General features: G+C 33.2%; 1 protein-coding gene across 1 annotated transcript in view; it reads right to left on the bottom strand.

Annotated features, from left to right (window-relative positions):
• The window catches only part of mol (dual oxidase maturation factor 1 mol), a 242,918-nt gene that overhangs the window by 129,950 nt on the left and 99,169 nt on the right, over nt 1–13,799 (bottom strand). The gene's annotated exons all lie outside the window — the stretch shown is intronic.

Below are 13,799 nucleotides of genomic sequence, written 5' to 3'. Positions count from 1 at the left end.
CCAACGTTTTTTATCGATTATTTTAATGGAGATACTATTATTGTACTAAGTATTTAAAAAAAATAGATTCAGCCGCCGAAAGGGATAAAATACCATCATTAGTGAACAAGGGTGTAAAATCCGCGATGCTACTAAATGATTTTCCATTATCACACATTATGACATATTACCTGTTGAAGAAAAGCTTCACATAATCTTTTACTTTACAGGATCTTTAAAGCTTTGTTACAACATATTGTTCCATCAATTTGGCAAGATGTGAAGTTGGTATCATATCAGAGTATTTAGGACGGCCCAGTAGAAATGTATTTTTCCAGTGATTATCTGCTTGTTAAGTGATAGTCCATTATCATGTTAGCTAATTAGCAAGATATATTTTAAATAAATACAAAAAAAAATACTATTTCAAATCCATTAATTTCGTGGCTGAATAACGATACGTGATTGTAATAATACGATTTATTTGAAATAAGTAATTAATTACAAATATCTATTATGTATGAAACCATCCAATGATTTATATTTATTATATTTTTTTTTACATAAATGAATGCAATAAGCCAGACGTTTGAAAATTATGTATCTACAGTAAGTAATAGACAATCATAATAGTTACAGTTAATTAATGTATTGAGCTGATGGATGATCACTATAATAAATTCATAAGCTTTCAATTGAATGTAGTCATAGAATGTTTAGTGAATATGGTAAATATTGTTTTTTTTTTTAACTCTAAAATATGTGACTTACAACTTCATGAAATGTATTTTTGTAATGCATCTATCTCTGTTTTATCGGCGGTTTTCTTTGATGCAGATGACGCAACCAAGTTGTCAAAATATTTTTAAGAGGGCCTGAAAATTTTTCAAACCAGTCATATAATTATTCACTTATGTCCAAATCCTGAGAAGATGCGTGTTTATCAAAATCTTTGTATAAAATATAATATATATTTTTTTTACCATGTCCGATCCTAATAAGATCATAATATGGATATCGATAGAGGTTTTGTTTATTTTATTTTTACATGTAGGTAATAGATGTTAGCCACTTGTTCAACCTATTAGGTCCATACTCTGACTCATACACATATTTGAAAAACAATGTGTTACTTGCAAGATCAGGGATTCGAACCTGGGACCGACGACATTATAGGCGTTATATAAAATATTACCCAAGCCATAACAAACTCCCTGCAAGATTAAAGGGACCTATAATATAATTACTCAGGCATATACGTGCCTACTTCAAATAATTAATAAATCACTAATATTATTATATTATGTCGTCACTGTCATATTCAATAATAATTATTTTTAGTCTGAAGACATGGTTCTAGGAAAGAGATACTTCGATCAATTGATATTAATATTTTTTGTATTTTTACCGCGGGGGGCTAAAACATCAAACAGTGCATTGGGAAGTTCTTGGTAGTCCTCAAAACGCACCACTGCACAGCTTAGCAACTGGCTATAAAAATATTTAATATAAATAATAATATGCTGGAGTTCACATGGATGCAAAACTCGTTTAGGGTTCAATTTTAGTGTACCTTTTTGTCAACAGGGAATACGAGTCTTGATGTCTCTTTTAATAGTCTGATACAATTGTCGATATTGATTTAATTATAAGTTAAAGTAAATATTGCTCTTCACTCAATAAAAGTAACTGAATCTTATTTGATTCCAAAATTTACAAAACTGTGTGGTAAATGTGAAAACAGTGAGTCAACCGAATTCCAATACAGACCATATACAGACCATATTATACAATATTGTATATTAAGAATACAGAGTTTTGTGCAAACATTCCGTACTCTTATTTTGTATCTGTCAAAATAAAAATGTACCGAATATTGATTAGAAATTAATAACTTAATCAGATTTTTTGTGTTATTTAATCAAAGTAATAAATTGCAAATTGAGACTACCATAAAAAAACTATTAATTTGATGGTAATTATTGCTCAACATGAACATAAAGTAAAAAAAAAAGCCTTGGCCAGATATACGGTCTTAGTAAATGTAGAATAGCAGGCAGCAGTGGCGTCTCGTGAGGGTAGGCAGGCAGCACAAGGGCGGCATATTATAAAGGGTGGAGAATGATGGAACGAATACAAATATTACAACTTTTGAGAGCAGTGGCGGTTTTTCACGAAGCAAATGATGCTGTCACTTCATTATACAGTAGATAATATTGACATCTTAATTTAAAAAAAATGATCGAAGCGTTTATCTAAGTAGGTAGGTACCTAAAGAATTTGCATAAAATTTGAAACTAAGAATGACAGGGGATGTCATTCTAAGACTGCGTAAGGGCGGCAATTTTCTTAGGGACGTAACTATCTATCCTATTAATTTTCATTATTTTAGGGAGCTGTGAAACGAAAAATTAAATCTATCGAAGGCTGTGACCTATCACATTAATTGCTGTTATTTTAAACACTCTCTGTACAACGAAATAGTTTTCAGTGACCCATCAATTTATTGCCATTATTTTAGGGGGTTGTAAAATAAAATCATGAATAAATAGATGGCAGTGACTTTTATTTGTTATTATTTTAGGAAGCAGTGAAACGAAAAAGTAAATCTATAGAAGGCTGTGACCCTTGACCCCCACATCTTGAAACGGGTCCCCAGGCCAGGATCTTTGGTTTCCCCCTACCTATCGCTAGGATTAAAGGCAGAGTGACGCTCTACAGAAGCGTTTTCCAAATGGTATTCTAGGTAAAATTAAGGGTTTTTAGTGTAATTTTTAGTGATTTTTGTAATTTTGAATAAATCCACTTGAATTATGACACACAATAATCAAAATTTGCAGCACACAAATGTTAATATTCTAAAAGCAAAATTGCGTCGCAGGCAACTTTTTACCATTAGAGAAAATGTATGATGTGTGTTTATCTTACTTGTTAGGTCGACCCGCCACGACGGCCCCCCCAGGCTACAGCCCTGTCAGGGGGCCTTGTGGGGGCTATGCTGTGGCCATCTCATTAATTCTTCTTATTTTAGATTGCAAAACGAAATGGTTTTAAAACCACTGCCATAAGTAATTCAAAAAATAAACAGCTCCACTATACTTTTTTCATCAATGCAACTGTAAATCAAATTTTTATTATTGGCATTCTATTGAGTCGGGCACCTTCGGAAATAATAATCTGTGTAATTATAACATATTTTTTTTGTAATTGATTTTAGTTACTTAAAAAAATATTAGCATGGTTCGCTGACCGAACGTAATAATACCGAGGTCCAATCCGTTGTGGTCAGATGATCATCTTTTTGTACCGCGAGAATAAAAAAAATAATCATTCATTATGTATCTCCAACAGATTTATTGAGTCAATAATAATATCATTAACGGAAAAGTCTAGTCGATTACATTTGTTAGTTATATATCAGCAGCAAAGAGTGCAGGTAGCCTGTTATGATCCACCATAAATAGTGCACATTACACTTTTTTAGTCATATGTATTTGTTTTTTACTAAGACTAAGACTACAATAATTTACAGATAGTATTTATTAGTTCTAAAAAATCAATTAAACCCTGCCGAAAACGAAACCATAGTAGTTTTGATATATTTTGGGCAATACGACAAAATTGTGCACACTTTTTCATTCATACTTATTTGTTATCGTTGGATTAACAATACATATTACACATATTCTTGGTATTTTTTTTTAATTCACTAAGCCCCGGCTAAACCAAACTATACAACAGATAAAAATATTATTCTATCTATAAAATATTCAAAGTTATGCATGATTTAATTGCATAATTTTAAATATTTTATAGATAGACGAGTATTTTTTGACTATTATCTATTATGGCTTGGTTTCGCAGGGTTTAATTGAATTTTGCAAATTAACCAACACCATCTGTAAATTGTAGTCTTATTTCAATGAAAACATCACCTACGTATGACTGACGAAGTTTAGTGTGCACCATTTATGGCGGATCTTAACAGCCTACCTCCACCCTTCGCCACTGATATATATATTATGAAATTATTAAGATAATTAATGTTGTCCATAATTATATGACGGCACGACCACGAAAATAATTTTTTTTTTTGGAAATCTATTTTATAGTGTTAACTTTAGAACATTATACTGAAATCGATCATTTTCAACAACCTTAACGAATGGTTCGGTTAGAAAATGTGATGTTATTTAGTAGGTGTGGGTATAAGATTTTGTGACGAAGTGTGACGATGGGGGGAGGGGGATCAAAAATAGCGAAAATCCTGTGACTTTATTTAATATTATGTTTTCTTACAAGAACATCACATAAAAACATTGACTTATAATGAAAGCTGCATTACCAACGCAAAATATTGATATTTCAGGCAAATAAATTAAAAGAATACTGTAGTGCTATTTAGATTTAATGTAGATAGTTTTTTTCACTAGCTTTCTTTGTCTTTTCACTATTTTGCCCTCTCCTACACATTTTCATATGTTTGCTCTAATACGTTACAAATAAATCAAGATAAATATATTATATATTGTCACTGTTCTGGCAGAAGATACTATTTCGAAAAAATGACATATCGAGTTAGTTTTACCAAAATGTTCCTTATTTCAAACTTTACCGTCTGAAAACCTTCTTAATAAATAAACAGTATTTATTTTAAAGTCATCCTTTTTACGATTACTTAATCAACTCACATGATAGACCATTTCAAACATGTTAACAACTTGAAAGTCAAATAACTCAAAACTAGTATTCTCCAGTTAGTGTGTTCTGCCAGAACCGAGACGATATGGTAATAATGAAACCCATGGCCACCACATCTTGATGCGGGCCCCCAAGCCAGGATCATTGGCGGGCCCACCTACCGATCGCTAAGGTTAAGGGCAGTGTGATGCTCTAGTTTCCTCTTGTTTCCGAAATTATACACGGAAATTATCATTTAAGTATAACAATCATCATATCACACCAAATTTCAACGCATAATCACATATTTAAAATATTCAATGACCTCGAAGTAAAGTTTTTACTACAAGAGTAAATTTCCTATGTGTGTTAATTTAACTTAGCTGGTCGACCTACCACGCCAGGCCCCTTCTATGCCCGGGCCCCCAGGCTAGAGCTCTGTCAGCCCCCCCTTGTGGGGGCCATGATGATACCCGCCGGAACAAAGTTATATCTTTCGATAGTGAAAATTCTGAAATGAAATAATTATAAACTAAATCTTTTCTTTTTGGATCGAATTCATTGCCTTCAGTTGATTTTGTGTATAATATGCAAATAAGATTGTGTTTGTATTTTTAAATGTCTGTACAATTAACGTTTAGAGCTATTTATTATGTGGAGTGTTGATACTAAGGTAAACCACTTGAGTGCTGTGACCATAACGTTTATGAACATAGAGTAAAAGTGTTGCCATTTTCTTAGGGGAGATTTTTATTTAATAATATCAAAAATTATTTTTTGCATAGGTTGGATATTGTGCAGTGCAATCGTCTCGGTATAAATACAAATCAGTGGGCCATGGGTTTAAACCGGCTACTGTTAAAAAATAATGTTATTTTAAATAAATTGGGCGAATTACATTAACTATTCATACAATTAGGAGCATATTATAATCCGTTTAGGATCGAACATAGTAATTTACTTTACGTTTTTGCCTGTACCTATACAGAAGAACCAGGTCTGACAAGCAATACATACGGTATATTGTGTTCATAGATTTCATAGATACTGCCATGGATCGCAAAGACGGAAAGTGATTGGTCAGATTGGTGAACAACAAATATATTAATACTTAGGATAATATTTATTTGGTGGAATCTAATTCGTACATACAACAGGAAAACATGACATTTATTGAATAATAAACGACGTCTATTTGCCTCTATGCAGAGGAGGTAATACAGTTGAACTTGGTTATTACGAGGAAGATGGGACCGACGGAATTTGCTCGTTATAAGCGGTACTCGTTATATCAGAGAATAGGTATTTTTAAATGAGCGGTCACATAACAAAAAAAGTCGAAAACAAAAAATCTGAAAACCATCGTAAAAATCCCCGAAACAAGCATGGCCTTCATAACTGCAAAAGAAGTTGTTTATTGTAATGAACGCTGGTAGATACCTAAGGACTTCACAAACCTAGGATTTTTCAACCATATGCGTGGATACTTCTTCATTATTGTCAGTGAAAACAACAATTAGGTAGGTACTTAGACACTTAACTATTGTCATAAACGTAATCCGTCCCCGGCGGTATCCTGTGTGATCGGATTTTATTGCTTAGGGTCGAAATATTTTTAAACTATCGACACATTAACAGTATTTTAGCTCGTTAAATCCAATAATTTTCTCGTTATAACCGTGAATAAATGTATGGAGGAAATCATAAACCAAAATGTCAACAAATGTTACCTCATTACATCCGAGATCTCGCTATGTCAGAGATCGTAATAACCGTGTTCGACTGTTTAGTTGACAGCTATTTAGGTTACCATATCGATATCGTGATTGTAAAAATAAACTCGTAAAAACATGTTTTCGAATCCCACTTAGTCTATTTTTTCAAAAGCATTTAAAATGTAGGTATGTATTTTCAATAAATTTAATATAAACAATATTCTAAAACCATTTAATAAATATTTTATTTTTAAAAATATTATTAACTAAAATGACATCAAAATTAAAATTTTGATTAATCCTTCGTTAAATCCTTTATAAACCGAGCTAGTAATTTCATTACCTAATAGCGCCTGCACATGTGTATCGATTTTCTTGTACGTGTATTTTAAACTATCGCGATAATAACTGTTTATACGTAAAAGTATTGACTGTCTCACCAATCTCATTCTTCAAGCGTAAGCAAGACACGATGGTGTCATCATATGGTGCTATTCGACAGGTTCAGACAGGTTCGCACACGTTCGTAGATAATCGGTAAACGTCAAAATATTTTGTGCGGTGTAATTCGTATTTCTTCCGGCAGGTTCGCATGCGCACCGCCATTCAAGTACCAATTATTCAATCAGAAGCTTCTAAACTTTTTTGATACATGCATGCAATCTTGCAACTTGCACGATAATACGTGTTTACACGTGCATTTTCTTGTTATGGCCGCGATAATATATACTGTTAGCTTAGCACTTAATCCATACATGTGTAAAGGGGGTATTAATTTAAATTATAAATATGCTACTTGGATTTTTTTGGCAAAAATTAAAATACGTGAAATAATACAGTTAGGAGAAATCATTAGAAAGAATGATAATGATAATTTGCTGGTTGCAATAACTTTTCATTATTATATTTTAAATTTTTGTAATCAATATATAACTGTTTGTTTTCTTAATAAAAAAAAAGTAACTAGCTCTTTAATTGGTGAAAAGGCTTGACTAACGGATGTGTGCTTAAATCTCACTCGGTTCAATATAATTTAAATATATTTTTAATAGGTATTAGGGATTGCAATACTGGTATTTCTAAACGGGCATTCAATTATTTATCGATACCGAAATACCGGTATCAAACAACCTAAATACCGGTATTTTCTCTATTATCAAAGCAAACACATACTTATATGTTTTTCAAAAATGAATTTATTGTTTTTTTTCGTTACTTACATATTGTATCTGCATCAAATTTAGTGTAAGTATAAGTTTTATACTGTCAAAACGCAAAGATATTAAACTGAAACTAACAAAGGTTTGATAATATTTAAAAAAAATCCCTGAAATATAATTACTTATAGAATTGTCGTAATGAATTAACATATTTCGAAAAAGAAAATATTCGTGGCAAATAATTCCAATTATTATATAACTAATGATCCAACGTTGATGGTACATCCAACAGACGTTGAATTTCAGAGAGATTTTTCTCTACCCGGATTTTGTACCCGGACTATTTGTAAAAATTAGCATTAGTTCTAAAATATTATGATCTACTTATACACATTTACAAAGGTCAATATAATACATGTATGTAGGTGCTATATGTTGCTATACAATAGTGTTTTAATATTTATGTTAATTGAAAGGTACTTTTTCTATAATATTTTTTAAGGAATACCGGTAATAATACCGGTATTCAATAAGAAATACCGGTATTAATATATTTATTCGGTATTGGAAGCCCTAATAGGTATGTTTCAGAGGCTTTTCAAAATTGAATTGGTATTTACAATATGTATAATAGTACACTTTTACATTTGGTGAAGATTAAGTCTTAAATAAAAATATTTTTTAAAATAAAGTTAGAAGGTGCTTTCCAAAATAATGATAACTCTAACGACGTGCCAAATAGTGATCGCAAAATCTGTTCCAAATAATAATTTGCAACGAATGCGCTTACGAAATTGGCGAATACCAATACACACACATGGGGTTGAGCCCCACGGCTACTCGCTACACTTATTCACTCGAAGGTTCCGCGACGAGAGTCACTGAACCGAGTCAATGTCACGTGTATGTGGAGGCCGTCACTGCCAAACTACATATCCAATAATGGCGATAATATCATAAAAATGTCGATCTTTTCTGAAAAGGATATTGTATTATTTTAAAGTACGGAAGTGGTTTTACAGTTTTGTGGATTCGCATACGCCAGGGCATTGCTCGCGCTATAGGAAATGTGAAAGATTTAATACAATGTGTCATGAATAGCACAGCATATTGTATATATTAGTTATAACATTTGGAGGCTGAGGTATTGAGGAGTATAATGATAATGTCTACTTACTTGCAAAGATCGTAATTACTAATGTAGCATATTAAAATGAAAAGACTGTTCAAGTTGTTTATCCGCGTTCATAGAATGCCATCAAGCAGAACTAAATACGCATCCAGGCGGGCACACAGAAAAATGCTATGGGTCTATTTCTAAAAAAGATTAATAATAATAAATTTTGATTTTGTAAGACGGTGGGAGGGGGTAGGGTTAACTAATGCAGTACAGACCTACAAACTTATCTAAAGAATGGACGGGGAAGCCACAGTCGAAAACTACCCAATCAAAACTCGTAACTGGACAGAATTTAAATGACGTTTTCAAAATGGCGTCTATATGATAGTCCATAGTTCCATTTTTGACCGTTCTTTAGATAAGTTTGTAGGATTGTAAGTGTTACCACGGCCCTCACATCTCGAAGCGGGTCCCTAAACCAGGATCTTTGGCGGGCCCCCCTACCCATTGCCAGGGTTAAAGGTAGTATGATGCTTTACAGAATCGTTTTCTAAATGTTGTTTCAGGTAAAATCAAGGCTACCTATTAGGTGTATTTTTAGCGATTTTTTGTATTGTTGAATAAATCCAGCTGAACTATGGAGTTGTCGAATATTGACACACAGTAATAACACAAAAATTGCATCACACAAGACATTTTAAAATGTTAAAATTCTACAAATAAAATAGCGCCACAGGTGACCTTCCCATTAGGGCAAATTTATGATGTGTGTTTATCTCACTTATCAGGCCGACCCGTCACGTCGGGTTCCCCCAGAGCCCGCCCCCCAGGTTACAACCCTGTTACCCCCCCTCCCCCTTGTGGGGGCCATCGTCACTTAAAGAGGTCACAGACCTTTGCATGTTGTATTTTCCAACTATAACTACGAGTGCTCACACGAGAGTTCCAAAACGATCACAATTATCAGGATCCTCATTGTTCGTTAGTGTTGTCCGATGCCTCTGATGATTGCACCATTTTATGAGTCCCATGGATCTTCCACTGGTACAAGCTACAGGTTTCGAGATAATAGGAATCAGATCGTTGAGAAGCCTGTTACATAGCCAAATCATCCCGAAAAAGAAAGAGGAAGTAGTATTCTATTCAGCCTAATAATTTGTATTTTTCGCTCCTGAGGGCCCCGAGGGTCCAGACTCGAAACAACTGCGCCTGTACGCATCTCCCGAGGGCAAAATAAATCCGGACGGCTGAAACTTTTTGAATTGAATACTTAGTGAGTGATTCACCCAGTGATTCACAAAGTAGAGGAATTTGCCTACTTAGAGTGGTATTAAGAAAACTCAAAGGGGTGCTGGTAGGCAAAGGTATTGGAAAACTAAATAGCAGTAGGTGGAAGCTACAGCAAAAAATAAAAATGTATACCTATTGGCCATAAATTCGTAATAACTTTAAAACACAACAATTTTGCTAATAATCTTCTAATCAAAATAATATATTGATATATGAATTATTACTGACTAATCATTTAGACTAGCTAGTTTATCCTTCTTCGGGTTATTCCTCTGTCTCCACATATGGTTTACAAAAAACCTTGAGCTAGAGGTCTACTAATAAAAATGACGATGGTCCAAAGCATTTCATACTTCATTGTATCTAACTGTTCGACCTCCCCATCGTTTGACGTGACTTGAATCAAGTCAATTGATAACGTTATAATCAGAACGTGATCATAATTTTGATATTTAATTCATAGTTATTGTTGTTTCTCTCTGGATTTTCTGGCAACTGTATAAGATCCTCTTCTTTTTAGTCCGGTCTTTTATAGCTTTTATAGAAGATTAACGATTAATTTTCAGGACAAATCCATCTCCTGGGTCAGTCTTATTAGATCCTCAATACCTTAGACCTTGAGTTACTTGTGGAGGTTGCATAGCCAAGAGAATTTTCTTATACCTGCATACGCTTTTGCTGCTCTAAGCTGATGTATAGATTTAATTATCTTCTGTTACTCTGTCTGTAATGTATAAGCACTCTTTCTACTTATTTAAGGCACGCGTGCGTCTTTGTTGCGCAATCGCATAAATAGAACACCCGCGCTGCATCCCTCTCACGCGCGTTGCATTTAATGGCTTAGTCACAAATAATCATTTCACTCACATTCTTGAGTGTTCAAATCGAATCCTTCTTTAGCTATGAATATTATTACCTACCATAAAAAAGTAATTTTTTTAAATGCTAAATGTTGACAGGTAATTTTTCTAGTTTTATATTATACTACGATTGTATTTTTTTCGAGAGTGTGTTGTTAATTATTACTTTAAACTATCTGCGAGTAAAAGTAGAGACACCAATCTATAAAGGTTTATAACCACCCACAATGGCCGCGCTGCTTAAGCGTCAGTCTATAGCGTCGTGGATTCCAGGTTCGAATCCTGGGTCTGACAAAGTACACATTATTGTTTTCAATTTGTGTATGAGTCAGAGTATTGATCTAATAGATTGAGCAAGTGACTGACATCGATTTCTCGTAAAAACGAAATCTGTTAATACAAATCTCTACTCTGTGGAGGCCCATACTATGATCTTATTAGGATCGGGCATGGTCAAAAAAAATCTAGCCGTGGACCAACGGTAGATGAGATTATAATCGCGATAATATATAAGTATAGGCCATACAGATAAGTAACCTTTACACTTACTTTGTAAGTAGTCTTTTGTTCTGTATAATTTAACACTTCGTCTAAACCGATGATTGATATAATAGTAATTTCTATCTATACAAATGTCGGAATTATTACAAATTGTATTTTGGGCCCTTAATAAACAGGTTTAGTTCCAGCCAGCTTAAATTGTTGTGTAGCATTATTATATTATATTAAAACCTATTCACAGCGTTCGTCAAGGTTCACCTTTCAATCATCACAAAATAACGTAAGGTTTCATCATGCCCAAAATTGACGTGCTATTTATAATGCTATATATCAGTATATATATTTTATTTAATACAATATTCCAGAGTTTCATTAAAACAACTATTTTAACTTCAGTTCACGAAAGGGGAAAGATGACGTAAGGCGTCTAATTCCAAAAAGCGATAAGTCCACATTTGGTCAAAATCGAGAAAAAAATACGCACGTATTCTTTGTATAATTTTACACAATATGTAAAATTACTCGATTTATTACAAAAAGCGCCAAGTCCGTGTTTCATATTATTTAAAGCTTGGTTGATTTCGCGCGTGCTTAAGTCAAGCAATAAGGGAACGTTCAATATTGAAAACGGCGTCTCCCATGCTGTAGCACCTGGTAAACTCATGACAGTGCCACGGAAATATGTGCCTTATGCGGAGTAAATTAAAAAAAGTAAGCTACAAATAGCGCGACGTCCAATTTCATTTTGCCTATTTTTATTACATTTAAGAGTTTATCGGCTGAAACAAATTGCCATTTGGTTCTAATTTCGACATAGAATACAACAGAAAAAATAATCTCACGTTAAAACAAATAATTTAAGCTTGAGACATAAAAACGTTGTTTCCTGAAAATATTGAATTGTGGACATGTCGCTTTTTGTAATTAGACGCCTCTATGAAGTCTTCATATAAACTGAAAATAATGAGAGAATTATTCCGTAATATTTTGTCGATAATACACAACCTTCTCTCTTAATTATATAGTTAAAAATGATTGACAGTTACGTTAAATAAAAACTTACAATCAGAATATTCATTCTTATTATTATTAATATTAAAAAAAAATCTATCTTACAGAGGTTAACAGTTAGGTCACGGTTGCACGATAATTAATAATTATTATGAACGTGACATGTCGCAGTGAGTGGTCGGTGAACTTTCTTCCTGTGTGTATAATAAATAACGTACCAAATTAAACATATCTATATCGTGGGTCTCAGGTTCAAACCCCGGGTCTGGCAAATACACATACTGTTTTTCAATGTGTGTTTGAAGTTAGAGTATGGACCTAATATGTTGAGCAAGATGCCAACATTCATTTCTCGTGAAAACAAAAATCCGTTAATAGAAACGTCCACTCCGTGGAAGCCCATAGAATTTTATTATAATCGGACATGGTCAAAAGAAAAGAAAGAGTAAATTAAAACAAAATGTGTTGTCACCTTGACTAATGTAATAAAATAATTTTTGTATCGTTAAAAATTCGACTGGGAAGCTTTTATATTACGGGATAATATCTCTCCTAAAGATCCATCATAAATATTCTTCTTCAGTTCGAATGAAAATAAGAAGATGCATCTATCATCCATACATTCATCTTCTTATTATGAGCTTGTTAGATCTTAACATCAGATCCGATCCGGACATGGTCAAAAAAATAAGTATAATAATAATAATTGTAATACTTTCAAAAAGTATGCTAACGTCAGGGTACCCCATTGCAGGACGGATAATATGATGTTTCATGATGCTGTATATCGTGAAATTTACTTATTTAATTGAACTATAAAAGTTGATATTTTTTTTTATCAATTTAACGTTTCTAAATGTGTTAAATAGGCTAAAAGGTATTTTTTTTTTAATATATTTTATGGCTAATGCTTATAATTTTATAGCTACAGGATTAGTATTTTGTAATGTATTATGGCGTATTGGCCAATAGCTATAATGCCATGATACTAAATGATGGCCTAGTTATGTGGCCATATTGTTTTCTTGTGAAGTCTTTTGTAAAGATTGGTGTCGAATGTACGCAGGAAGGTGCGGTAAAATAGTAGACATGGCATTTTGATGGCTAAACACAGAACAGATTAATAAATATAATTCCGATAGGCTATATCCCAATACACTACATTTTGACGCAGGGTTTTGAATGTGTGAGTGTCCTATGAAAATTAACCACGCATTATGGACGTGCAATATTGCGTATTGCAACCTTCAAATACACCAATATTAATTGAACGTTAGTGCGAGTCAGTGTCAGTCTCAAACGAGAGCAGTTGTCAGAATGAAATACAAGCGTATTATTGATACGTGCTTAAGTTTATTCCATATTCTTCCACCTGTTTCTACACACCCATTAGGTATTTCAGTTCCCATTATTTCTGAGTTTCCTGCAATCGCATCCATATTCTGTCGGGTATTATATAGTGCATATGGACGTTCCTTAACAT

This window comes from Rhyacophila brunnea, unplaced genomic scaffold, assembly GCF_057557595.1.
Source record: "Rhyacophila brunnea isolate RB1 unplaced genomic scaffold, BYU_Rbru_1.0 scaffold_17, whole genome shotgun sequence".
NCBI lineage: Eukaryota > Metazoa > Arthropoda > Insecta > Trichoptera > Rhyacophilidae > Rhyacophila > Rhyacophila brunnea.
The sequence above is the reverse complement of the archived record's forward strand: the minus strand, read 5'-3'. Positions and strand labels throughout refer to the sequence as shown.